The 26512-nt window shown below is 38.0% G+C and overlaps 2 long non-coding RNA genes across 3 annotated transcripts; both read left to right on the plus strand.

The window, feature by feature from the left end:
• The first annotated feature begins 1156 nt into the window (after positions 1–1156).
• Positions 1157–6690, plus strand: LOC128786436 (uncharacterized). Its single transcript, XR_008430287.1, has 2 exons — positions 1157–2097; positions 5813–6690. It is a non-coding gene; the product is annotated as an uncharacterized LOC128786436 (long non-coding RNA).
• A 1576-nt stretch (positions 6691–8266) lies between these two features.
• Positions 8267–13677, plus strand: LOC128786437 (uncharacterized). Of its 2 annotated transcripts, XR_008430289.1 has the most exons (3): positions 8267–8324; positions 13391–13459; positions 13543–13677. It is a non-coding gene; the product is annotated as an uncharacterized LOC128786437 (long non-coding RNA). The 2 variants fall into 2 exon arrangements; XR_008430288.1 differs by having other exon boundaries at positions 13391–13677.
• The last annotated feature ends 12835 nt before the right edge of the window (positions 13678–26512 follow it).

The following is a 26512-nucleotide window of genomic DNA, read 5'->3' on the forward strand; positions in this document are numbered from 1 at the left end:
TAAAAGTACTGGGAACCAAGTCTCTTGAATCCTGTGTTATCAGTTTTGGTGGCAGACACCAGTTATTAGGTCTGTGAGGAGAGCATCAGTGATCTTCTCTGAAATCTGTGAATGTACTTCAGTGATAATAGTGACCCTCTGCTTACACACATAATGAATCAGTGACTTGCTTTTATAAACAATTGGTATTTTATTAGTTTCTAGCCAGATCTGAGTAATTATTAAACAGAGGAATCTGAGAGAACTCTGTTACTGATGTAGAGGGGGTTTGTAGCTGGGGAGGTTTATGACATAGGATACATGTGAAGTCTTGGGAATTGATTTGTTAAAATGGTTCAGAGGACAGGGCTATGTGTGTTTAAGAAATTAGTTTTCTTGCCTTTTCTAGCTTCTTCTTAATGCTTGAAAATGCTGCTCATTCAACGTAACCTCTTCAAATCTATTCTTTCTTTTATTCTCTTGTTTAAAAGATCTACCTATACTACCTAGAGAGAGAGAGAAAGAGAGTGGGAGGGATCTTCTCCCTGGAAAGCACTTACTTCTCCAATTAATGTATTAGAAAATTCTATATTTGCTATTTGCCTGCAGGTATGTCAAATGAAAGAGGATTTCAGACCTCTCCAGAAACAACTTCACTAAAAATAAGAATAAATAATAATAATAAAATAACAATATAAAAACTCTTACCAACTAAGATACCCCTGGTGTCGTTACCTTTTTAGGCGTCAAGGAACATTTCTGTGGAATGTGTTGGTGCAAGTTGGGCTGAACTGCTGAGAAACACTGGGCAGTCTGTGCTGAGCTGCATTACTCTTGCAGGCCTCTTGTATAGGTGCTTTATCAGACAATGTTCTGACAGATTTTTTACAGGCATGATTTTGTTTTCCCTTCCTTCTTCCATGAATAATTGGAGGAATTGATTTAAAATCTTTCCTTCTTGTGTGTTGGAGAATATATTTTTTTCTCGAAGCCTTTGCCTACTATTGAAAACGGATTTAAAAAACAATCTCTGAACCTGCTGGGTTTAGAGTTACAATGTTTTCAGGAGGTGTTAGCAGTCAATTGGCCAGGGCTAGGAGCAAACTGAGGTCCTTGCTGGTTTAAAGCAGACCCTAAAATATCCTGAATCCAAGGCCGCTGTGCAGCACCTGACCGGCGACCACCTTTCATATCCCCGCCGAATTAAAAACAAGATGCCGAACTGTCCTGTGAGGCTGCCTCAGCCCACAGGTAACTGACACTGCCTCTTCCGAACGGCTCTGGCCCCTCTTGCTTCTCCATCTTCCTACCTTCCCTGCCATCTGTTCCCGCTGCTCCCGCAGCCTCCCCGCTTTCCTCCCGCCAGGGCCTGTCTGAGCAGACGGGTATGAGAGCCTCTGATGAGGTAGGCCTCAGGCCCCTCCATCACTCCTCGCCACGAGGAAAGCACCAGCTGTCTGGCTTCATTTGCATTTTCTCTCCAAAATAATGAAATTAGCCATGAGTATCCTGAGGTGATGCAAGACGCAAATTTAGGCTGGATGTGTCAGCGTGTGCTGGGAAGGGAGAGGGAAGGTCACGGAGGATGCTCGCAGCATTGAAATGGAGGGCAAGGCATCTCCTGCCGGCTGCCAGGGCCCTGTGACCCGGGCAGAGGCCTGACGGGCATCTGGCTCTCCTGGGCCTCTCAGCCCACACCGCCACCACCTCACCGGGCCGAGACGTGCGGCCCGTGTCCCCACAGACACCCAGAGAGGACACGAGTGTGGCTGAGCTGCCCAGGACCAGCAGCCAGCTCGGGGTGCCGCCGGGCGCAGCTGCAGCGTGAAGGAGCTGCGCGATGGCCGTGTCTGGCCAGGCTGGCCTGGTCGTCCATCGTGCCTTTGCCACAGTGCGACTGTTCCTAATTATTTCGGTGTTTGCTCAGTCAGGGCTTGTCACAGGTGCTGCTCAGCGCTACTCATCTCTTCACATTCCTGAATGTGTTTCAAAGTATTTGCTGAAGTGTTTCCCACAGTATAGAGAACACATCTGAAGAGGCTGGAGTTCCGGCCTCACAAGCTCTTGCTGTTCTGCGCACAGTCACTGCTTCTTCTGTTTTTACTGTTGTTCATTCAGGTAAACAATTTTTTACTGCATATATGTTTATATAGAATACAATTATTTCTAAAGCATACAGGGAAGCTGGCTTTTTGCACTCTGCAGTAGCTTCTTTGTCTTAATTATTCTCCAGTGATAAAGGGTCTTTGGATCTTTAAGACAGCTCTTTAAGACAACTCTAGAATAGCACTAACTAGATGAAGGGTTAAAATATTTAGAAAAAAAAGCATTAAAAAATAAAAGAGATTTACTTTATTTATGCACATACTTTCTCAGGTAAGATTATGAATTAGCTTGTGTATGTAAACAACTTCTGAGAGAATATTGTGGAATATTCTTGGAGAGTAGAATTTTTATTTCTAAAAAATTAGTGTTGTCACTGAACTCTATTACAGACTTACACCAAAACTAATCACTGCACTGTGATTTTGCTATCAAATGCTCACATTAAACTCTTCACAAAAACAAAGGATTAGCTATAAAAAAAAAAAAAAAAGTCCCAGCTGCCAGAACAGATTTGGTCACTCATGGCATCTTCAGGCTAGGTGGCTGGTGAGCAGCCTGTGAAGCTGCACTTCCTCTTGACCATATGGAAAGAACGAGTTTCCTCACAGGTTTTTTTGTCTTCTGTTTCATATTCATAGCAACAATCTAGGTTTTCTACCCAAGGCTGGTTTACAGGTCATGGGGTCTTGAGCTGAAGACCACCAAGACAAGACAGAGTGTTCTCCACATGGTCTAAAGTGTGCTGGGGTGCACCCATTAGGTAATAATTTCATGAGCAGCTGCCTGTGCTTTGTCAACATACAGGTTGTGACCTATAGACACCTATAAGACCACAGATTTTATAGCAGCCACAAGTTTTGTGCTATCAGGTTGCATGCTCACATTGTCCAAGAGACAGTGGGAAGGTCTGGTCATACAATGGACCAGCTTGAAAAAGAGGGTACATTTCAGGAACTGGCAGGTTTGTGGCATTTTTCTAGGTTCTTGAGGTGCTTTTTCCACTTTGTTCATATGTAAATCTTACCTGTACTCTGTAGGCAATGGAGATAATAAATAAGGTTAGAGTGGGGAGAAGATACTCAGTTACAGTTGATCAGATTAAGGTTTTCCCTTATATGCTTAGAATTTAAACATAAAAATGTACTATGTGGTTTGAGTATAATTTCACTTGCTTTTCACTAATTGCTAGGTTTTGGTGGTATCTTCAGGTTTAACTAATTCCTAGCTTTCATCTTCAAGCATATTATACTTTGTTATCTGTTCTGCCTTATCACTTTTCTCCACCTGTGTTTAAAGAGTAAACAAAGGCAGAATGAGCCAAGATGGTCTTGTCTAGATTTTGTTGTCTTCCCTTTACTCTGAAGTGAAAACAGATGCCATAAGACTGGGAGAAGATATTTTCAAATTCACGGGAGTTTCCAGTGGTTAGAAGCAGGTTTTGCTTTTGAAGTACAGCATAACTCTTGTCAAGAGTGCATCTACAGTGGTTCACAGATATAATTTTTTTACTTATTCATCAGACAGAATGTTTTATGGGACTGGCAAAAAGACAGTGGGAAGTCTTTATTATGTCTTGTCCAGATCCAAGTAAAATTACCTTCCTTGATTTCTTTACTGCAGTCTGGTTCTCACCTCTACTATCACGAGTTATTTTACCAAACACAGCAGTGGCTCAGATCTCTTCAGTGCTTGCTCACCACTTAGAATGATGCACCTTGCCTGACAGCTCTTCATGTCAGTCAGGAGTCTGGGTCAGTCACTTATCAATTGACCCTGTGTTAAAGGCAGGCCCTCATTTCAGCACCTGTCAATAGCAGCTTTTGATGCATTTTCAGCCAATGCTGTTCCAGTGGAGCTATTTTTAAGTTAGCATGTATGGACTTTAAAGAAAGGGGACATTGATAAAACTGTGAAAGCAGTTTGGTGTCTGGTTTGTTGGTATTTAATGCATAGATCTTCTTTTTGTCTTTGTCTGGAGGACAATTCTGATTACACCAATATCACTGGGAGATGTGCTGATAGTGAGAAATGCAGCAAGTCCTACCAATGTACACAGCTAAAGCCCTTGCTAATCTCACATCCCTTTTCTAACACAAATTAACACAAATAAAAGGCTGGTCTCTTGTACTTTGCTAATGTGGAAGGAGAACCTTTTGATTATTTGCTGCAGTTACCATGAGCTCCCAACCTGGGATGGTGTCTACGCTTCTCCTTCTGAGGTGTTAATCACAAATCTGCCAATCCTGTCCCACTTACAAGACAAGGAAAGAAATGTGAACATGTAAAAATTCACAGAGGGGCCCAGGAAAATTTCTCTGACACACTCCTGCTGTGACACCACAGCAATTGAAGAAGGCCTGTCATTTGGTTGTCAACCTTTGACCTCAGCCAGACATATTTTGAAATGATGTGAAAAGAATTGCTGTGCTGTACGGCTGGCTCCTTACAGCTTTGCATGTCTGTCCTTGATGTCAGTCAAAAGTAGTTAACTGGCACCCATGGAGTCTAAAAAAAAAAAGCTCCTTTAAAATATCAGTAATGACTTCTGTTAGCAAGACTAGCTCTTGTCAAGTAATGACTTTATGACATAAGGTATTGTTTATCTAGGCATCGTTCTCTTACTTGCATTTTAATGAGCCTAATTAATAATAAGTTAGAAGTCCTCAGCTATTTCTTCACAGCTGGACCATATGCACTAATTACACTGAGTGTGCAAACTTAGTCTAATCCCTTTGTCAAAAGAAATATTTTAATTTAAAAAACCTCAATGTACTTTTTTTTTCACCTGATTGCTAAAGATGTAATCTTTTCATTCTGGCAAATTTGCACAGAATCAAAGTAAACCTGGGAGTGGGAGAATTCTATAATTTATAATTTTTCTAGTGGTAGACTTTCATTCTTAAAATAATTGAGAAAGATCACTCAAGAGCAGAGAGGTGTCAGGTTCATTTCGGATGTGCGTTAGGTTCCATAAAAGTAAGGGATAATAATTTTTAAGTTGAAGGATAATCACCAGTCTCTATGAAGAGATCCTTCCTGAACAGCAGTATAAAGGATAAATATACTTTGGTGCAAACAAGTTGGGAGTGTTTCTATTCTCAAAGTGCAACAGAATACATAATGCGAGTTATAAAATTCCCCAAAAGTGATGAGATGCTGTTAATTCCAGTCTAATAATAATAATGCATTTAATATTAGATCAAGCATTACTATTTGAAAATAAGCATGGTGATTTTTTCATAAATGTGTACATTTGCAAACTAATGAAATATATTTAAAAAAAATAATAATTACTAGGGTTTTTCTTATATCATAACTTGCTTGACTTATATATTGGTGTTTGATTATTTTTTCAACCAAAGAAAGACCATACAATACTTTTACAAACCTTGGACAAGAAACTATACAGCTGTCCACAGATTATAACATCAGGGCACATAAGGAGCTAGAATCAGGAATTATAGTTAATTCAATTATTATGTGAGGTCATAAAGTATAGGGATCCAGTTACAAAGAAAGGAGTATTAAATAAAAATTCAGCATTAAAATCCTGTTGGCAGATATGAAAATAGCCAGTCATCAGATGCCTATGTTTTCTAGCTCCATACCAGTTCAAAGTCACATTTGTCTGTCTCCACAGGAGAAGCAGAAATCAAAGAACCACCTTGGATGGCAGCACTGTTAGTCCCTTTTGACCTTTTTTTTTGTTGTTGTTGTTTTTTTCCAGGCTGTTGTTCGAATGGAGTTGGTCTGCTGACTGAAGAACAATGCTGGTCACTCTTCTTCAATAAACAATGCTGGTGACTTCTTTTTCAGGCAGTCAAAAGTGCAAACTGCAATTCTGCCTCTTCTTCATTTTGCCTGAAAGGTTTTTTAAACTGGGCAGTGACAAGATTTCCTCAGCAGCTTCCACAGCTGTGTGTGTAGATATGTGAACATTTGCCTTGGGAACATGTCCTTAATATTATATCCTGCTGATGGAACCAACAACTCTTAACCCAAAGAAAGTATTTCCCTATTTGCCAAAGGAATAAAATGCTCCTGCATGTGATCCCACATGAAGCCATCACAGAGCTGAAAAGTCATCCCTTATGGTATCATCCCTCCTCCTTCGTATCTTCACCTCTTACCACTGTGCCAAAGCCCAAAACAGTTTCAGTTCTTTCAATCAGCTCTCCAATAACTGCAACTTCTGCATCCAGCTAAGTTTTCTTAGGAGCTATTCTGTGTGCCTGAGCTCAAATGCCTATTCTTAAAAAGTTATGCTGCTATGCCTTGCTAGCAGCACTATTAGCTGAGGTATCCACAGGTATCCTATTTATTGGCATATGGTTTTCAGTGGCAGAACTCGAATGAGCAAATTGGAATCAGCAAATGTTTCTAGCAGAAGGGAAAAAACTTTGGTCATAAAGTAAACTTACTATAAGTGCACATTGAAAAGGTCTTTTCTAAAGTTTGGCTATAAAGGAATCCTACATTTACAAGACATTTTTCCCAACAAAACATGACATGAGGCAGTTACCTCAGCCTGGGTGCACATAAAGAATATGAGGCCTTTCAGGAAAGGAAAAATTGACCTAAAAAAAAAAAAAAATTGGTTTGCCAGACAGAGACCCAGTTTCAGACTGGAAACTCACTGATGTGGAACTAAAAGCAGTTATTTGTGGAATTTCTGTCCCCATGGGCTGGTCAGGGGCCACATTTGTATAATTCACATATTGTTCAGAGGTTTATGAAGGCATTTCAATTTTTTTTTTATATGTATACAGGCACAAAAACTACATAAATTTGGATTTTTTTCTTTTATCTTCTTGTTCTCTTCCTCTCACCAAACTTTTGGGGCTTTCACTGCAGTGTCAGGACAGTGCAATGAAGTGATGTAAGCAGGTGACCATAGGCTGACACTGTTTTCTCAGCACCAATCCTGACATTGCTCTTGCCACCATGGTCTATTGTATGAAGGTTCATTTTAGCTATTTTAGAGAATTTCAGCAATTGCAGCAAATTTCATGGAAGGCTGTTTGGCCATGTAACAGATTTTTCCAATAAATTTTATTCCTGTTGTGCCCAGTCTAAATTTTCCATTTCTTATTTTCATTCCAGTATTCTTTGCTGCACTTTATTGCAGTTTTCTATAAATCTTTATTCCTTCAGGTTTATCCACCTTACAGACCATTGCAAACCATTAGCTCATTCTGCCTTGCTGTTTTTTAGCCAAGATTTCACTTTGTATCTTCAGACCTTTCAACCTTTGTTTCAGAGAAGTGCTACTAACCTTTCAAATATTGACTTTGCAAATGTAATAGTTCTTTCATAATAAGTTACTCCACGCATAGCAGTTTGCATGAAAATTTAATAATGATGCTTTATCTTCTATTTAGAAAAACAGTCACAGTCAGAGAATATTTTTTACCAAACTGTAACAAGCTATTTTGTAATTTGGAACAGAGCAAAACTTTCCAGGAATACAATTAAATGAGTTTGAGGTTATTATTTTATGTTCTTCTCTTGGAAATCTGAATACTATTGATTATTTGTCTAATTTGTAGTATTTCCTGGTTCTTATCAGACAAACAGGGTTGGTACTCCTTACAATCTCCCCTCTTAAAATTAAGCACTTACAGTCTAATCCTTTGAGTCTGTCTCTCCATGCACAGAAAGCCTTTGCTTACTCTATGCAGCACCTTCCTCTATGAACAGACCTCACTGCCCTAAAAGGCAATGTGATGATGGTATGGACATTTTTCAGAAAAGACAGTTCTGTCTTCCTGTTTGCTATTGGCCTATGTTCACCTTCTTTCTTGTGGAGATGCACATTTTTGGAGTATCTCCAGTACATCTAAGGGAAGTCCTTGGTGTCAGGGTGAGCTCTGGAGCCAGATGCTCTCAGCTCCACGGAACTCAATAAAACCTAGTGCTGAGCAGAGAGAAGGCAGAAAGGACTCTGAGCAGAAGCTGAAGCTCAAGTGAAGTTCCTTCCTAAAGAACCTATAGTGTTCAGGGTCTGACTCAAATCTTCTGGAAATCAGCCTGCTTTCCTTTTTGTTGCTATTATCTGTGGCAGCACAGGAACTCCAGTCCTGAACCAAGACACAGGCAGAAAGAGACTAACTGTACCTAAATTACCTTCTCTGTACTTAATTTATGCTGATGCTAAAGTTTGTTCTCTCAGGACCTTCCAAATATAGACACGAAACCCTGGTTTCTTTGGAAAGCAGAGAATGTCTCCCCTCCAGAAGGTTAGTGCTCCAGTTTATAACCTTGATATATTGTCTGATCCTAACCTTGTTATTTAATTAAGTCTGGGCTCTGGAGCGGTGCAATTCCGAGGTGCTAATACCATGTTCAGTGAAGACGAGGACATTGCTCTGCTTTTTTTAAGGGAAAGTAGCAGCGTAAGGATGAGTGTTTAAACACAATGCTAATTATCAGCCACAGGAATTACTTTTAGTGTTATAAAGCCTTTTATTCTTATTTGCTTCTCATAAAAAAAAAGATTCAGCTAATTTAGGTACCTATGCAATTATCTTTAGCAGTGATTAATGGATTAATCTAACCATATGGAATTAGCGTATTAGTCTCAATATTGCATCAGATGTCAGATTATTTTTCTGGTTTAGGGCTTGGAGAGTCCATAGAACTGTTCTGGTGAGTAGGGAAGGTTTTTTTTCCCCTTTTTTTCTGTTTTTGTTGTCCTTTTTTGTTTAGGCTTTGGATTTTCTTTTTTAGTATAGAGTACTGGTTTTGGATCATGCTGCAAGCCTTACCTCTCCTCTCAGTCCCATCACACAGATTTTTCCAGGGACAGTAAGGTCCCTGTTAAGAGCTAGGAAGGCCTTTTCTTGTATTGTTCCACTATACTTTGCCATTTATGGCCCTTTAAAATAACATGAAATAGGTTAGCTGAAGGTTGCTGACATAGCCAGCATTTACTATGCTTAGATAAACCTGCTTTATGTATAGTGGCAAGTTGTTTTCTGTTTTTTATTAAGGGAGCTATTTGATGTTGATCAGATCTTTTAAATGATAGAAGTAATCCCAGTGGAGATGGATTAGTAAGCAGAGGGTAGATGAGGCAGTCAAAAGCACAAACTGCAATTTACCACATGGTCTGTGTAATTTATCACACAAACCTCTCTGACACATACATGGTACGTGTGTATCCTACAAGTTTGATTGTGTTGTGCTTATCTACTTACTTAAAATGTTAGCCAGCCTTCTCCCAGTCCAGGAAAAAGGGCTATGTTGCACTGGAAGTTTGCTACTATTTGGTCTACAAAGCACAGTGTAATAAATAAAATATTTAAAGCAGAAATTATTTGTGCTGAGGATCACCACAAAATTTATATTAAGACAGATGCTGAAAATAAGGCTCACCCTCAGGTTAGATATGAATGCATAAGACAGAAAAACATAACCTTAAGAACCTGACACAGGTTAATTTAATCAGAAAATACTCTGTGTATGTCTACACAACCTAAAGGCAGTACTGCATAGAGGTATCTGTGCTAGCTAATGCATAGAGATGTATTATTCGTGGTCTGCAGATAACTGCATGGATATTAATGAGATTCAGTCATTTGTGCTAGAGGCAACATTTCTCCTAGATCATTTTATTTGTTCCATATTGTTATCTAGTGCTGCATCAAAAGGGTTTAGCTTGCTGGAGTTCCTTCAAAAATTACATCGTGAAAACAGTGCAGGCTTCATGCTGTGCGCACCTGATAATGTTCTGCACCATCAGTAATTCCTACAACACTTTGTCTTATTATGAAAACACTGAACCAGAATCAATTCTTTCATAGAAAGAGCCTATTGTTTAAAGAAATAACACATATATGCTCTTTTTTTTTCTACTGGGACTATAGATCCCATATAGCTCCTTCAACAATAAGAATATTACCAGTAAATTGTGAATAGTCACCTCTTCTTGCTTACATTTTAAATGAAAAATAAATTCTATACATGCTAAGACAACAGTGTTCACATGAAGAAAAAACACGAGAATAAGACACAAGTTTAAAGATAGACTTTTAGTGATGCCATAACTTAGAAAAGGATTAATAAGATTTTGCTATTTGTTAATATTGCCCGATTATTGATTGTAAATGTTTTTATGTGCAGCAAGGAAATCCAAGTTCTAGGATGAAAAATATAAAAGATTCTTATTGTCTGAGGTTTGACTAAAGGGGTAATACCCAAGACAGATCAATACTAAATAACTTGAAAAATGCATGATTACATTTCTTTAAATATTTCAAAGTACAGTAGCCAAACAGAGGATGACTCCCAAAACCTCAGTGAAGGCTGACAACAGGATTTGTTACTCCCACCTGTGTGTACATGAGTAATAAGTTATTTATCATCCCAGTTAAACTGCTGCACATCGTTCTATTTTGAAGGAAGCACATTTCACATAATCCTCATATTCAATTTTGCAAACCATGGGAAAGTTGGATTTTAAATTTCAGAATTCAAATGAGTTTTGCTTTGTGGAATGTTACAAAAATTATGTATGCCAGTCACCATAACAAGGTTTCTGCATAAGCCAAAAGATAGATTCCTTCATGAAAGTACTTATTTATTAATAGTGGTACAGCTTGAGCTGGGTGCTTCTCAAGAGAGATCCCCTCAAAAAAAAAAAAAAAAACCCAAAACAAAACAAAACAAAACAAAACAAAAACAAAAAAAAAAAAACAAAAAAAAAAAAAAAAACAAAAAAAAAACCAAAAAAAAACAAACAAAAAAAAAAAAACAACCCTGGACAATTCTACCTTTACAATCCAAGTCCCTTGCCTCTCATGCAATAATTCAGATGAATAGTGATATTAAGGTCTGGTCTTATATTTATTTCCTGTTTTGTTGCTAAGCCCTTCAGGCTGGTTCTGTAGTTATCTATTCAGTTGCAGTATGGTTGCTGATGAACTGGTACTTAAGAAACCTACTAGAGTTGCCAGAGGAAGCTTGTGACATGCTGTAAGTTTAATTATGTTCAATTCATTAACACAATTAGAGCTGTGAACAAATCTATCGACACAGCCAGAATCACTTAGAAACAGCTAGTAAGTCATAGATTACAGGGACTTGTTCTCCATCCCTACATGTCGAGCATGATTCCCTGGCAAAATACATCAGTCAGTCATTTGGGAACATAGATTTGATGCCAGAGGTTTTCTCTTTTCCCTGGATTAGATTAGTCATGTTTCAGCAGAAAGGCCTAATAATGAAAAACTACCTGAAAGCAAAGTCCTTAATGTGCACTGACATTGTGTAGTTGTGAATGATTCCTTTGCTGGATTTGCCTAATGATCTGTTTGTTGATAAGGGGGAGATGTATTTCAGGTACAGTACTTGATCAAAATCAGAATTCATGCAATATTTTGGGGGAGGACCTCTGAGAGCTTTAGTTTTCTTCTGAGGATGCATTTGTAACAAAATAAAGTCAGTAAAGGAACTGATAGGGGATTCAAGGAGAAATGTATAGGAGATGTGTAAGGAGGAAAAAAATCTTCCTGAAATTTCTGTTCTGTAAATTTGCCACAGTACCAATCCACTCCCAAAACTCCCAAAATTATCTGCAAGGTCAGAATACTCTTTGTGAAAGTCTTTTGATGCCACTGAAACTTCAGCTACCTTCCAGTAACCTGACTGCACTCAGGCAGGATTGCTTATAAATCCCCTGGTTGTTTTCCCAGGCCCACTGTGATAAGTGAATCAAGCAGATGGAAGGAACTTACATGAAGTATTTTTGGGCTGTCTTCCCCAGTCTGTAACTTCATTTCTCTGCTTTTTCTCCACCTCACAGGTTAGGAAATTTAAGGAAGTGAGCTAAGGGGGAAAGTGTATCTTCACTTTTGACTGCGAGAAGCTTGAGTGAAAGGTCCCCTGTAATCACATGTTTGGGAAATATGTTCAGGTCAAGTCTGTGTAATGCCAAGTTATTCCTAAAGGTTGTTGAATGGTCCCAGTTTAGTAAGTTACAGATGATGAAAGAATCGTGTGCTTATTGGACTTTTTCTTTTATTTTCTTTAATATAGTTTTAAAAGCTCTTTCACTTGAGCTTCAGGGCCTGGAATAGTCCGAGATAAAATAGTAAGTTTCACACAGGTTTGCTTTCATTAGGCAGCTAGGAACAGCCTAAAATCCATAGCCACTAGGAAATCTACTTACAGAGGTGTGTAGTGAGGCATTGCAGGTGTAAAAATCACATAAACTTTTGTAGGCACTTACAATATGCTAATTGCAGAGATGTATATAATAATATAATAGAACTGTCTGATCTACCTTAATTGCACTATTAAAAAACATACATACTGTACATACACTATTTCACCAGCAATCCATAGAGCATCTGAGGGCTTTTAATAGCTATCATAAAAATAATAATAAAATATGTAAAGGATAAGCTACCATGAAAATTGCGGAGGAAAATTATGACCTGTGTATTTTGAGATGAAGTATCTTACATGTATGTTATGGCATTACTTGCATTCACTAAACAGGTTATTGAAAGGATGCATTCGAGGTTAGGTAACCTGGTGGATTAATGCATAGGCTTTCACATCAGAAGACTAAAGCCAAATTTGATTTTGGCTGTAAGTGATTTGGGTTTTGATAGGTTCCACTTCTTAATGAATCTTTCAAGCAGCAAAACTATGATGGAGTTTGGTATAATTCATCAGAATTAATCTTTCCTGCACTGGAGGAATCCAGGGTAAGTGTACCTGACGCCATGAAGGAGGTTGAAATGGAAAAGCTGAACTGCAATCTAACCAATTACACCTTTAATGTTATTAAGCAAATAAAAAATAATTCACTGAGTTGCTGCTATGAGCATTATTCCAGAGCCAGCAATGGCCGGGTGATAACAGGCAGCCCTTTTTAGCATTAACTGAGAGAATGGAGAATGTGATTATCTGTAATTACATACACATCTCACTGTGTAGCTCCAGGAAGAGGTCCCATGCCAACCTCAAGCTAGTTAGACCCAGTACTTTTAGGTACATATACTCCAGTGTATGTTCATGTGTCCAGTCTGGGAAGCAAAGCCATACTCTGTCCACACCATCTCTGTTTGGCACTGTACTGCACTGCGCTTTGTTGGACACACCTGCCTGATTTGTTAATCTTCAGAAATTTCTTCTGCAGTGCTGAAATGTCCCAGCATAAATCACTGGTGACTCCAAAAACTGATATACCTGGTTTCTTTAAAAAACAGAAAGCTAAAAATGCTTCATATCTGTAAACAAACCAAAGCTTTCAATCTTTTCACTGTCTTAACTCTAATATTTTTCTTCCCATTAGCTTTGTGCTTCAATCTGTCGGTGCACAACAGCAGAAAGTCACTGCGGATCTCCCCTTGCCTTAGCTGTGGTAGGAAACTTCCCTTTCACAATCAGGGATAGAGCTCTGCCCCTGGCTGCCCAAATTCAAGCTAACCAGCCTCTTGCCTACAGCACAAGAACTATGTCTGCTTGGAGTTTGCATCAGCAGAGTGGCTGAGACCAACTCAAATGCACAGAAGCTGATTGATGAAGCATGATGCATCCCTTAATTAAGCAGAAGCTACTAATAAAAATGAACTTACTGGATGATTTGTGTGATTCTTGCAAGGCAGCCATATGTGCTGCACACTGGTAGTGGGAAAGGGTGGTATGCAGCTGATGCTGGGAAACTACAAAAGAGGAAACTTGTTAAGGGAGGCAGTTTGGGTGCTGTCACTATTCAGGGCAGTCCATAATTAATGCCCTCCTCGCTTATCCTTGCTCCTGTGATAAGTTGTCCTTTCCTCTCTCTCTGCACCCACTCAGCATTAGTCCTTGCCATAGCTGCTGCTCCCACAACTGTATCTATTTTTACTTCTTCTTTAGCTGTGACTGCAGCATTTGTGGGGGGATAAAATTCCTTGAATCTGCACATCTGTTCCCCTTTCTGTGAGCCATAAGCATGTGTGTGTTTGTCTCAGCAAACCTTCACAACAGTCAGGGTCCAGATGCCTCTTCCTCTGTTTCTCTATAACACTTCTCTACAACATTTTCCAAGGGAGTTGGAATGGGAGCACACTTGATGCCTGGGATCAGGAGGAGGCTCCTGGAAGTCCTGCTCTGTGCCATTGGCCACCTGCAGTTGCTTTTCCTAAGTATGCTGTTCACCTCTAAGATCCAGAGGGGTTTCAGTAAGATGGTACAACCTTGTAGGGTTGTATTGCCAACTAATCAACTAAGTAACAGCCTAGAGGTCAGGATGTTGTAAAAACATGGCAACACTTTCTTGGTTACTGTCCATGATCCGCAAGAATTCCTGCTGTGCACCAGAGATACGAGCACAGAATTTAAAGGGAGAAGTGATGTGTGACGCTCGTATCCTCAAGCTCCCCACTCCATATGTCTGAGAATTAAAATATTCCTTCCAGATGTGCGTTCCTCTAACAGGCTGAAGAAAACTGATTCTTTCACCTCATTTGCTTGGGGGACATGATCACATCTTCATGCGAATAAATACTCTTTTTCTGCAATTGTCTGCAGTAAAAATCAGCAAAGAAATCCCTTCTTCCATATAGTCAGTCAACTTTTATTAAGAGCACGCTGGAAATAAGCTGTACAGAAAAAATGTGAATTTAGCACAAAACAAGAAATGCTGTTCTTAACACATGTGATAACAGGCCTTTCTGCAGGTGCTAAGAGTGCAGCTGCAATGTTCAGTTTCCAATGCCATGTTTGAGAGAGATGTGGTCCTAACAAAGGGAAACCAAAGGGTCAGAAGTCTAAATGGCAGCAAAATGAAAGAACTGAGGTTCTCTGGTCCAAAAAAAAAAAAAAATTAAAATTGCAGGGATACATAGGAGTCATCTTTCCATTTGTAAAAGGGACCTGATTTAAAAAAAAAAAAAAAAAAGGGAATAAACTTGTCTCCATGTCCTTGGATTATAGGACAAAAAAAATAGCAAGATTAGACTGAAGCAGTGTTGATTCAGAGTTAAGCATTAGGAAAAACTTTTGAACAACAAAGATAGTTAAACAACAGAATAGATTGCCTAGGGATGTTTTGGAATCTCTGTGATTGGAGCTTTATAAGAACAGGTTAGACAAACATCTGTCAGGAATGATTTAGGTATAGTTGATCTTGCCTTGGGGTAGGGGGTTGAATTAGATGACCTCTAAAGGTTCCTTTCAGCCCTCTTATGATTCTATGAAAAAAATATAGGAAATGATTGCATGTAGAATTGAGTTTGGCACCTTTTAGTAAATCTCATTGTTTCTGCTTTCCTGTTGTTCACTTTGCAGCTCAGCCATGCTGAGGACTCCAGGTTCCAACAAGAATCTTAAAAGGCTGTTTGATGCCAAATAGTGCTCTGGTTCTTTTACACTGTTACATTTAATTAGGGTTTCTAATTAATCTTCTCTGTGTATTACACTATATCCAGCCATCAATGTTAATAAAATCTTTGCTTAGTTTAAAGATTCTCTGAAAGTTTTCATTTGGAAAGTGAGACCATCTGGTCTCTCTACCTCACTAGGATTAGATTCTGGGTAAGGCATACTCCATCTGTTTCTGAGATTCACGGACATATTACACAGGAATGTGTGTTGGGGCGAGGCTAAGGAGGGATTTCATTGCAAAGTTAACTAAGATACAGTCAGATCTGTCTAGAGAATCTCTTTGATACTCTTGATGCAAAAAATAAGCAAACTTCCTTTTCAAAATGTTCTCAACATCTCTTCAGAGAAGGGTTATTTATTGCTTCCCATTGTGTGAGGTGAAGTCCTTCACTGAGGATTTACTTCAATCCTGAACATATGTAGCACAAAATATTGAAATAGTAAACCCTGTTTGGTAATCACTGGGAGTCCCAGGAAAGATTCCTCAGCCTACCCTGGTGTCACTGAGGAGCCCCTGACACACTGAGAGCTGTGGAACTGAGCTCCTGGCCAACAGTACAGCAGTGCAGAGCAGATTAAGCCCATATATTTAAACACAGTTTGTGAGCTAGGATGAGCCTGATCCCACCACCTTCTTCATTCCTTCAGATCTTCTTAGCACCCACATATAGTGTCTGGTGTTTTAAGAGCCAAATCAAATGCCTTGGTTTACTAAATCTGATTTGGTATTGAACCACAGACTACACATTAATATGCAAAAGGAATATCACTTTTCCAGGTCTTTTTTTACTCAAATTTCTTTGCCACATTCTATAGCCTGTATAGTCAGAAAAATGCCACATGCTGTTGGATTCTCATCCTTCTTGACTGAAACCCAATGAGAGAAGAGCTTTTCAAAATAAAACCACTTCATTAAAAATTGCTGTGAGTATGTGAAATTTCTTCCTCTTTTTTAGTGTGCCTTGGTTTTCTTCATGCTCAGTTTACTGAAATACACAGCCAAACAAGCAAACAAAAACTAAACAAGAAGCAGAAGACTTTTGAAAGGGGAGAGTATGACAATCTAACTCCTGGATGCAAAGAATCATTAGCTATGGCTTACCTTCCTTAGCACGGCCATTTAGAACCTCAGTAGATAACAGTGACTTTCATTGATACTGGCAGATTTATGGGGCCATCATTAAAAAAGAGCAAAGTGGCCTTGATCAATGTTTTCAATGGATGAGGTACATACTTGCTTTCCATCAATATCAGACATGCATCACTACTTTTCCTGCCTGTTCTTTTTTTTTTTTTTTTTTTTGAGAAAAGATATAAATTGTGGCCAAGGGAACACTAGATCTTTTCTTGAGGCTCCCTGATACAGTTTTTCCATGGAACAGACAGACATCCACACAAAAATTTTCTCTGCTCCAGATGTAACTCTTTTCTAGTAGGTTACATTTCAGGTCCCCAAGTAAAGATTCGGAATATTTGGGCATCAATAGTGGTATTTTATATTTTGGAAAAAATCAACATGATTATTATCTTTGATGCATAAAAACAGAGAGGATATCTATCTTAGAATCCATCACTGACTAACAAATACAAGCAGACTTCATTATCAGAAGGGGCATCACTGGGATCTCAAGGATGAATAAATTACTTTCAGCTCCTGATTACAGTTGACATAGAAATAACTTTCTGCTTTCTATAATGTTGTGTTTTAGGTGTACTTTTTAAAAAGTCAGGTCTGTCAGAAATCGCGAAGTGTTAAGAATATCCAATTTTGCAAACACTTTCAGCAACCCATCAAAGTATTATGATGGAGAGTTGTAAAACACACACCTGCTCTCTCTGAGGTCCGAGGAGTGGTTCTTAGCAAGGAGTGGCAAAAAGCATCAGAATTGCCCAGTAAATCAGGGCAACCACTGGACTGGAGCCACAGACAGGACCCTGACCAGGGTTAGCCCCATTACTCTGATGTCCCTTCTCAATTGGATTTTAAAACTCTCTTGTAAAACCATTTTTTTCTATTTAAAAATTTTTGAGTAGAATAAAAATAAATTGTGAGCAAAATACTTTTGCCATCTTTAAGTACTTTCTCTTGTTAGAGAATATTACTCAGTTATTTCTAAGAGTATTCATTTAAAAATTCTGCGTAGCAAGTGCCAAGACTGATCCCTCTAGTCCTTGCTTCTAACTCCTAGATAGCAATAAAATTCTTAATATTTGAATTGATTTGCTAATTCTATGTGACAATCTGAGTAACAGATGTATCAGCTAAATGTGTTCTTGCTGTGAAGAGACAGTTTATCAACATATTTTGAGAAAACAGTATGGCCAGACTCCTTTTATCAGTGTAAAAACTGGGGCAGGCTACTAGTTCTCAAGCTCAGCAGAAGGTTAGTAGTGACTTGTTCAAGGTGAATCTTCTCTCCATCTATCTTTATGTACGTATAATGAGTACAAAATCTGAGTCTTCCAAATTTCAGCTGTTTATATGAGCTCTTCATATTTATAATAGAATCTAAGATTGCCCAGAAGAAAGAATTCTCAAGAATTATTCGCACAGACGTTATTTTCTTCCCAAGCGGACATAAAACTACAATTATATATAAAAAAGTAAATTATAATTTCTGCCTAGCTGCTGGACTTTGAGAAAAATCCATGAATAACAAAACTATATCAAATATTCACAAGACTGAAACACAAGTTTCACTTTGTTCTAATTTCTTAAATTATCAGAACATTTTTTTTACCCATTAATACAATCAGCTTTGTAAATAAAACCTTGTACTTTCTTTGCAATTCTGTATCTACTCTCAAAAAAAAACCCTATGACATAAGAACACATTTTTCCAGCTTGAATGCCCTCAACAAGAACAGCTGTGTAAATCTTTTGCATCTGACCACCTTTACAAGTTTGTCTATATCAGTCAGATTTCTGCAGAGCAGAAGCAAAGATGAATTAGAGGTAAGCAGGTACTGTTGAAATCTTTTGATATTTGGAGCAATCATTATTGAAGAAACAAACAATTGAAAGAAAATTATAGGGGCAGAAATAAAGATACTCAAAAGAGCCAGATTTTACATTTGTGATTTGTGGGGATCTCAAGATGGTATCATGGGGGAGATTTTCAAAAATAGTAACATTGTCTGAATTCAAGCAAATTGTTGATGTTCAAAACCTCACATATGTCTGCCCTTACTCAGAGCTTCTAAAACCTCCCACAAAAGGGCTATGCTTGCACAATGTGCTTCTTTGCATTTTTAGATAATAAATAAGTAGATAAGTAAACCTGCCAGAAACATTTTTAGTCAGTGGAGATACTCTCCCAGTCCAGATATGGTGAACTACCAGGCTGCTACTGAACATCAAATGAACTTCCACATGCTATCTCTAACAAAGCTATGAATTTTTAAGTCCATGCATGTGAAACTATTGCAGCACTGCTAGCTCCCAGTTGGCCACAGATTTATAACTTTTTCTTTGTTATCATCACAGAGATGTAAATATGTTAAATTTTGATGTAGCAAAAGCACATTGTCCCTTTTGGTACAATTATACTGGAGAAAGAATCATGCAGTCTCCACTGTAAAAATAAATTGTTGAACAAGAATACATACAATTGGAAACCTTTCAAACATCTCAAAGATAAATATTAGACTGATTATTATTAGGTGATCTTGATGCCTTAAGTTTTAGCTTTCATATTTTCCAGATTCTGTACTGCATTAGTATATAACTCTGAACTTCATATAATGGGTTAGCAAGTCCTCTTCACAGTCTAGTTAGAAAAAACAATCCTTTTCCAGTCTGAGAACCAAGGACACTTGCAGCTTTAGGCCCAAAAGTATAAACAGCAAATTGAGGAGAGCAAACTGGGAGGATGGGACTTCATAACCTGATGCTGTAATTGGATAATTAAGCCCACAATGTAAATGGACCAAAACTTATAAAAGCGTGAAAACTCCTGACCAGTTGTCCATCTTGGGTCCATCTTGGTTGGAGCCACAGCCAGGCTCTTGTACTGCCCAGGATGTATCCTTTGAAGGCCTTTAATAAATACCTACTTTAGTCCTTTAACTCTGTCTAGCCTCTGTTCCAGGTAGCCTCTTTAGGCATCAATTTCATCTCAACACATAGGAGCTGTGAGAAATTAAATAAGCATATTGATAGTTTTTATGAGAAATTAAATAAACCATCACTGCTTTAACATTTCTAGAGTAAGTGCTGGTGGTTAAACAGAAATTAAAACTTCAAAGCAACAGGAGCAAGTATTCTTATATTTTAACAAGAATCATGACTTCTTATTGTAAATGACCAGATCTCACCATTTGATGATGCCTTTGTATAGAGTCATCAAAAGCCTTTCCCAATTCTTGGTGTTCAGCAACAGCTGTGAGATATATGACCATGAATAGAAATGAATGAGAGGTAAATCATGTGTTAATCATTGCCAGAAGTAGGTCAGACATGAGCTCTCTCTCGATGCTAACAGACACAGCTGTCTGTCACGGTCATCCTCCTCAACTGTCATTAGACTGTGAGTGACGAACTAACAAGTTGCAGGAGCTGTGGTACTAGGCAATGGAAAGTGGTCTCAGAATTCCTGCCTTCTCATGGGCAGCAAGACTTTACAGTGAATTCCTCACCACAGAGATCTGGCTTTGAGTCACTGTGCATTACTGCCTTGCACTAAGCACTCAAGTGACTCACACCATTGCCCAAAACAGTCCTTTCTCTTCCATTTTCCAGTTTAAAGCCTGGATAAAGTGTTCCAAATATTTCCAATAAATGTCACTAGCTGGTCTACATGAGCAGGATGGTTTCTACAGTTCTTCCAGTAACTACTTGCTTTGCTCCTTTGCAATGGCTCTCAAATTTCTACTCTCTTTTCCCCTTGAATTACTTTCCTATTTCTTTTAATATCAGAAACAGGAGCAGCAAACAGGAGACTCTATTCTAAATAAGACACATGAATGTTTGTGAAACTGCAGCAATGTCAATCTCCCCGCAAAAATGTAATGAGCAGAGAGGGGACAGGTGTGTATGGATATAAATATATATACACACATATACATAACACTAAACCAAACTATAACCCTAGCCCCAACTCCCAGTATATCCCAGGTGCTCTCAGCATGCTCATTCCCACTCATCCCAATTGCTCCAGCATGTTTCCAGTTGCCGTCAGCATGATTTCTTCACTCCCAGTATATCCCAGTTGCCTCCAGTGTACACCTGACATTCCCAGTTGCTCCCAGTAGCCCCCAGTATGGTCTCAGTATGTATGTGTTACAAATGAGTGTTTGAGTTAATTTAAAGAATCACCAGCGAGGGGATCAGTAAAAACCTGATTTAATATTAAGCATGACAGAGCTCATTGGAAAAGGTTCACTCTGATACTTATGAGGTAGTTTAGGCACTCCGAGGGGAAAAAAGGAACAAAGATCAAAATAGTCAATCAAAACAAAAATAAACTGAGAACTCTGGGTGGGTGTGGGGGTGTGTTTAGGTGCATGTGACAAAATGATAGAAAGGGCAAGGACAAAAAGGAATATGACCTAAAGGTTTAATGGCACTCAGAAGTACTTAAACTTGATTTATAACTGAAATTTAAGAGTTTAGCAAAGGAACAACACTTAACAGCATTTAACTTAATTTTTAACTTAAATTTAACTTACCTACAGGCCTAACTTACTTAGATAACTAAGGTACTTGAAAAATAAAAGTAATCATCTGGACTAAGTAGGATTTAGGATTATTCTAAATTTTAGAAAATATATCATAACATACATTGATATAATCTGAGTAGGATTAAGATATAAACTTAGACTAAAGGGTTCCATAATGATTATGTTTATGGTGCTGTCAAGGGTTTTTTCAGGAGACTGGGGGGAAGTCAGAAATCCCCTTCTGTTCAAAATAAATGTCCAGGTTTTGTTTAAGAGCCACATAGACCGCTTCAGAATACTCCATTTGCTCTGCTGTCTAGAGCAAAAGATTGATGGCAAACCAATTCTCCTCTCATCTGCAGATGGCAACACTTGGTGGTGGAGGAGATGCAGGATCTTAAGAGGGAGAGAAATATTGCAAACACAAATATTTTAAAGATTTGAGCTTTTTACTCCCAATTGATTTTAACTAATTTCCATAGAACATTTTTTATGCCATTATTAGCATATAGTAGAAGTATCCAATGCAGGGGAAATGGATCCAGTGGGAGGATAAAAGCAAAGCTCAAACAAAGAAAGAAAACCATGGGGATGAATGATTCCTAGCAGGTACACAGGAATCTTACCTATCTGACATGGATTTGAAAAATAGGAAAAATTAAGCTGGCAAAGGTCTTCTGAGCTAAAGAGAGACTCATGTCAGCAACTGTTTGGTCAGTGCCAAAACACAGGTGACTACTAGGCATGAGTGTGATTATTATTGCTGCAAGAACATAAAGTATGAGCAGCCCATTTCAGTTTTTTTTTTACATGCTACACCTATTTCCTCCTCTTACTAGTGATTCACTGGCCCAGATTTTGGTGAAAACACCAGTGAGAAAAACCAAGAAGTTTCCTACTCGAGCAAGAGAAACTACATTAAGGACACATTCAAAGTAAATTGAGCCCCTGTTTTGCTTATGTATGAGTGAACACAGCTTTCTTTCTTTCTTTCTTTCTTTCTTTCTTTCTTTCTTTCTTTCTTTCTTTCTTTCTTTCTTTCTTTCTTTCTTTCTTTCTTTCTTTCTTTCTTTCTTTCTTTCTTTCTTTCTTTCTTTCTTTCTTTCTCTCTTTCTCTCTTTCTCTCTTTCTCTCTTTCTCTCTTTCTCTCTTTCTCTCTTTCTCTCTTTCTCTCTTTCTCTCTTTCTCTCTTTCTCTCTTTCTCTCTTTCTTTCTCTCATTCTCTCTCTTTCTTTCTTTCTTTCTTTCTTTCTTTCTTTCTTTCTTTCTTTCTTTCTTTCTTTCTTTCTTTCTTTCTCTCTTTCTCTCTTTCTTTCTCTCTCTCTCTTTCTTTTTCTTTCTTTCTGTCTTTCTTTCTTTCTCTCTCTCTCTTTTTTATCTCTCTCTCTCTCTCTTTCTTATCTCTCTCTCTTTTCTTACCACTGAGTAGCTCAGACTTTATAAATCTGAAGAAAAGTTAATAAAAGTTGACAGTAGAAAATTATCTGATGGAATCAAGTGAAGCATGTGTACGAGGAATCACCACTATACCATGCTACAAACTTTGAATAAGGAGAAGGTGGCTAAACTTGGCCTCACCTTCTTCTCACAATAGTACACAAGATGTATCTCTCTCAAATTTATAAGCACTGTCCCTTCATAAAAACGGAGTCATTGTGAACATGTCCAGACTGCAAGTGCCCCTTATTTGTACCACAACATACAGAATGTAAAACATTGGGGTTTTGAGATTGTTTAGTATCTTCAGCAAAACTTAGCTTTTATAAGACAGCAAAAATAAATTAAGAGCAAGAAAGAGGGTTCAGTTTGGGATAATTCTGATCTAGTTTGTACATGTTATTAGCTGTTAAAATAATCTAAACTTGAATTTGAGAATATGACCACCATGTCACATGTACAATATCACCAGTGAATGGATTTTTTAAATCTAAATGTTATTTACATGGAATCTCAACATTTTTCCTGAAGTGGCTGAGTGATTTATCACAACAGATTTCTGCACTTGGGATTTTCTTTACTCAAAGATGCTCAAAGGAAGCAGTTTAATGCAAACTCTCAATATGTCACATTTTGGCAGTGATTGCTTAATGCAGCAGTGCACAAATGAATTGCTCCACTGCATCCTCTGATCATGAATATGAATCGGAGTACTATAAACTGAACTCAATGTACTGATAAGTGACTGCATCTGATTGTGCCAGCAGCCAGATGATTTTCTCATTAATGAGCTGAACTATTAAAAGATGGAAGAATATGAAGCCAAGCCAGCATTGCCTGAGCCTCTTTGCTGACATTTTTCCAGGCCTACCAGAAAGCTTTGTCAACCAGTGAAAGAAAATTCATCCCAAAAAATCATTTCTGAATGAAGACAAATAAAAGTTACAAGGCTCAAATTCTGTTTCGGATTACTTGGATGTGACTCCCTTGTCGTTGAAGTGTGTCTGTTTTAGTATGGGACAATGCAGATATTGATATTAAGGAATTATGCTCCTCCTTTGCTTTTCAGTCTCTGCTATTCTGTATATAGGAGCCCATGGCTGCCAGGAAAAGACAGAGAACCTCATTCAACTAAGCTGACTTCTAAATTCATTAAACTGAAACACAGATTTATGGAAGGCATGTGGCAAACACATCCTCTGCAATAACAATAAGCTGTTAGATATATTTTTAATTTGTATATTTTCAGAGTGTTATTCAATGTCAAGTACTGATGTGTAAAAATCCATTACTGTTTGCAAGCATCACCTTGCTGCTTTGCAGTTTAAATATGGCCCCATCTCAGAAGCACCTTCAGTACAAGTCCAGAGTGAGGCATGTAGATCAGTTGCAGAACCCATGTTTCTAGATCTTTACTCCTATAGAAGTGTGACATGTGGCTAACTTAAAAAAAAAAAAAAAAAAAAAAAAAAAAAAAAAAAAAAAAAAGAAAAGCACGTCTGCAGGCTACGGCAAATCTGCCTCTAGAGGGCATTGCAAGCTAAAGGTTTTCACTGACAAGTGTTGAGAACATCTTGGATCAGCCCAGAAGGCAATTCTTAAATTGCCTAAATTAAGAGATTTTGCTGTGTTTACAACATCAGCTATGCAGCGGTCAAAAAAACTATTGGGCAGCAACACTGAAGGATCTTTAATCCACTGAGCAATAGAAAATAGTTTTGGTAAAAATATATGTTACCAGACATTCTCTAATATATCTGAAGCTTCTCAGGATGAGACAGGTTGTGAGCCAATTTTTGCACATAGCTGTTCACTTTTAATGACTTTGCTTTCATCCTTCTACAAGCACTGACATCCCCACAGGTGGCTGAATCCAAAGACCATTCATTGGTCATCAGCAAGGAGGTGCAAAGAGGCTTTGAATGCTTAGCACCTGGCATGTAGGCCAGTGCACCTGATACAAACCAAATAACATTATTATTTGACTCTGTCAAGATCTATGATCTGTACAAATTGCTCAGATATAAGTGACATCAAAGCATTATGTTCCAGGCTTTTTGTATGTAAGATAAAAATATCTAAATGACACATCATGAGATGGTAGTGAGCTGGTAGGACAGGCTCTTCCCAGTAGGGACTGTTTTCTAAATGTCTTATTAAGCCTCTGCAGACATGCACTAGGAAAAACCCAAACAGTATTTTTTTTTCCTCTCCTCTGTACACGTGAACTAAATCAGTTCAAATTACAAACCCTACTTTTCTGCTGCTGAAAAGCAAGGAACATTCTTGTGTTGCTGCATGCTGAAGGCAGTATTTTATCATTGTAGAGAACAGCACTCAGGTCCTTTGCAATAGTTCAGCTATGGATGTTTTACTAATCCCATTTGTTCAACTACAATTAGCTGAAATACATTCAATACATTCTTCTTTTTCTGAAAATTGGTATTTGTCTATTTTCCCTGCCATCACAGTGATTCTTTTTGACTTTTAGGTACCACTAAAGTGAGAGTTTTGCTAAATGTCATAGCCAACTACATTCCTAAGAGGTTACAAGCCTTGCAGACTCTTCCAGGGTCCAGGAGTCCCTTACAAATTTTCAGAGTGCTCAGCTCATTTTCTGGTGCTTTATTTCCTGGTGCCATTTTGTGTGTTAAGATTTTGTACAGCGAGAATAGATATTAACATCTCTTATAAGACAGAAATGTCTGCTTTGAAGCACATAGCATGCTATAAAACAACAATTTTAATAATAAAGAAACCCAGAGTATATAAAAAGTTAAAAATATAATTGTCAAATATACTTGAAAAAGCAAATTGATAATTGAAACAGAAGGGTAAACCATATCAGGAAGAAAGTTATACAGGAATAAAGTAAAATCACTTACACAATCAGTATTTATATTGACAGTTGGTTACACAATGATAGCATCAAAATTCTTCCTGTCTTGTTCATTATATTACTGCAGTGAATAGAAATATTAAAATTTTAGCTTCGACTGGCTTTAGTTAAAACTGTAAGTTTGCCACATGCAAACATTTTGATTTAAGCAAGACACCAAAACAAAATGGTCCTTCTAGAATAATTATTACATTGTATAAATGTAAGTAAGTGCTAAATGTACTTAATGAGAAATAAAAGGACTCTGGGATTATACTGTGGCTACACAAAATAGTTTGGATGCTATATGCCCATGAATGACATAAATTCTTTTTGATAAAGAATATTGGATTCCCTGTGAAAAGCAATTTGAAAAAGATGCCCAAATTCCAAACCTCACAGGTAATATGTCTGCTACTTTATTAGCTTTGTGGATGTTTATTTATCTAATAAAGTAAACAGACCTGGTTTTGTGTAAGAACATTTCTGGTTATCTGCTTAGAAACAGAAAAGTTTGGGTGTTCTTTTTGGCAAGAGGAGGAAAGGTGTGTATTGTATCAAACAATTCCCATTGGAAGTGTTGGGTTTAACCTCCCTCTGCGCTCTGGCCCTTCAGCCATAAGCACTACCACCCTGCAGTACAGGCTGCATGGGAGGCTGTGCTTTGTCCTGGGGGCAGAGATACTAAAAGGAAGAAAGAGAAAGATTAATCTGATAAAGGCATTGCCATTTCTAATCGGACTGATGGGAAACTGTGGTATGAAGTTAAAGAGGCAACACAGGGTGAATTACTGTGATGAACTACCTTAAAGCTGAAGCAATCAAATAGATAGCTCTCACATATAAAAATTACTATGCCATCTTTATTCATCAACAGTTTTGCACAAGTGTCTCATGTTCAGTCCCTTCCAGGACCAACTAAAGCACTCTGATACATTGGATCAGATTAAATCTTATCTGGGAAACTCAGCCACTGGGGTTGCTGCTTCCCGCTTCCCCAGACTTAATTTCTCATAAAAAAAAATAAACTTTTTAAAGCTTGAGAATAACAAACTCCAAAAAGTAATACCA

The sequence above is a fragment of the Vidua chalybeata genome, chromosome 3 (genome assembly GCF_026979565.1).
Source record: "Vidua chalybeata isolate OUT-0048 chromosome 3, bVidCha1 merged haplotype, whole genome shotgun sequence".
Classification (NCBI taxonomy): domain Eukaryota; kingdom Metazoa; phylum Chordata; class Aves; order Passeriformes; family Viduidae; genus Vidua; species Vidua chalybeata.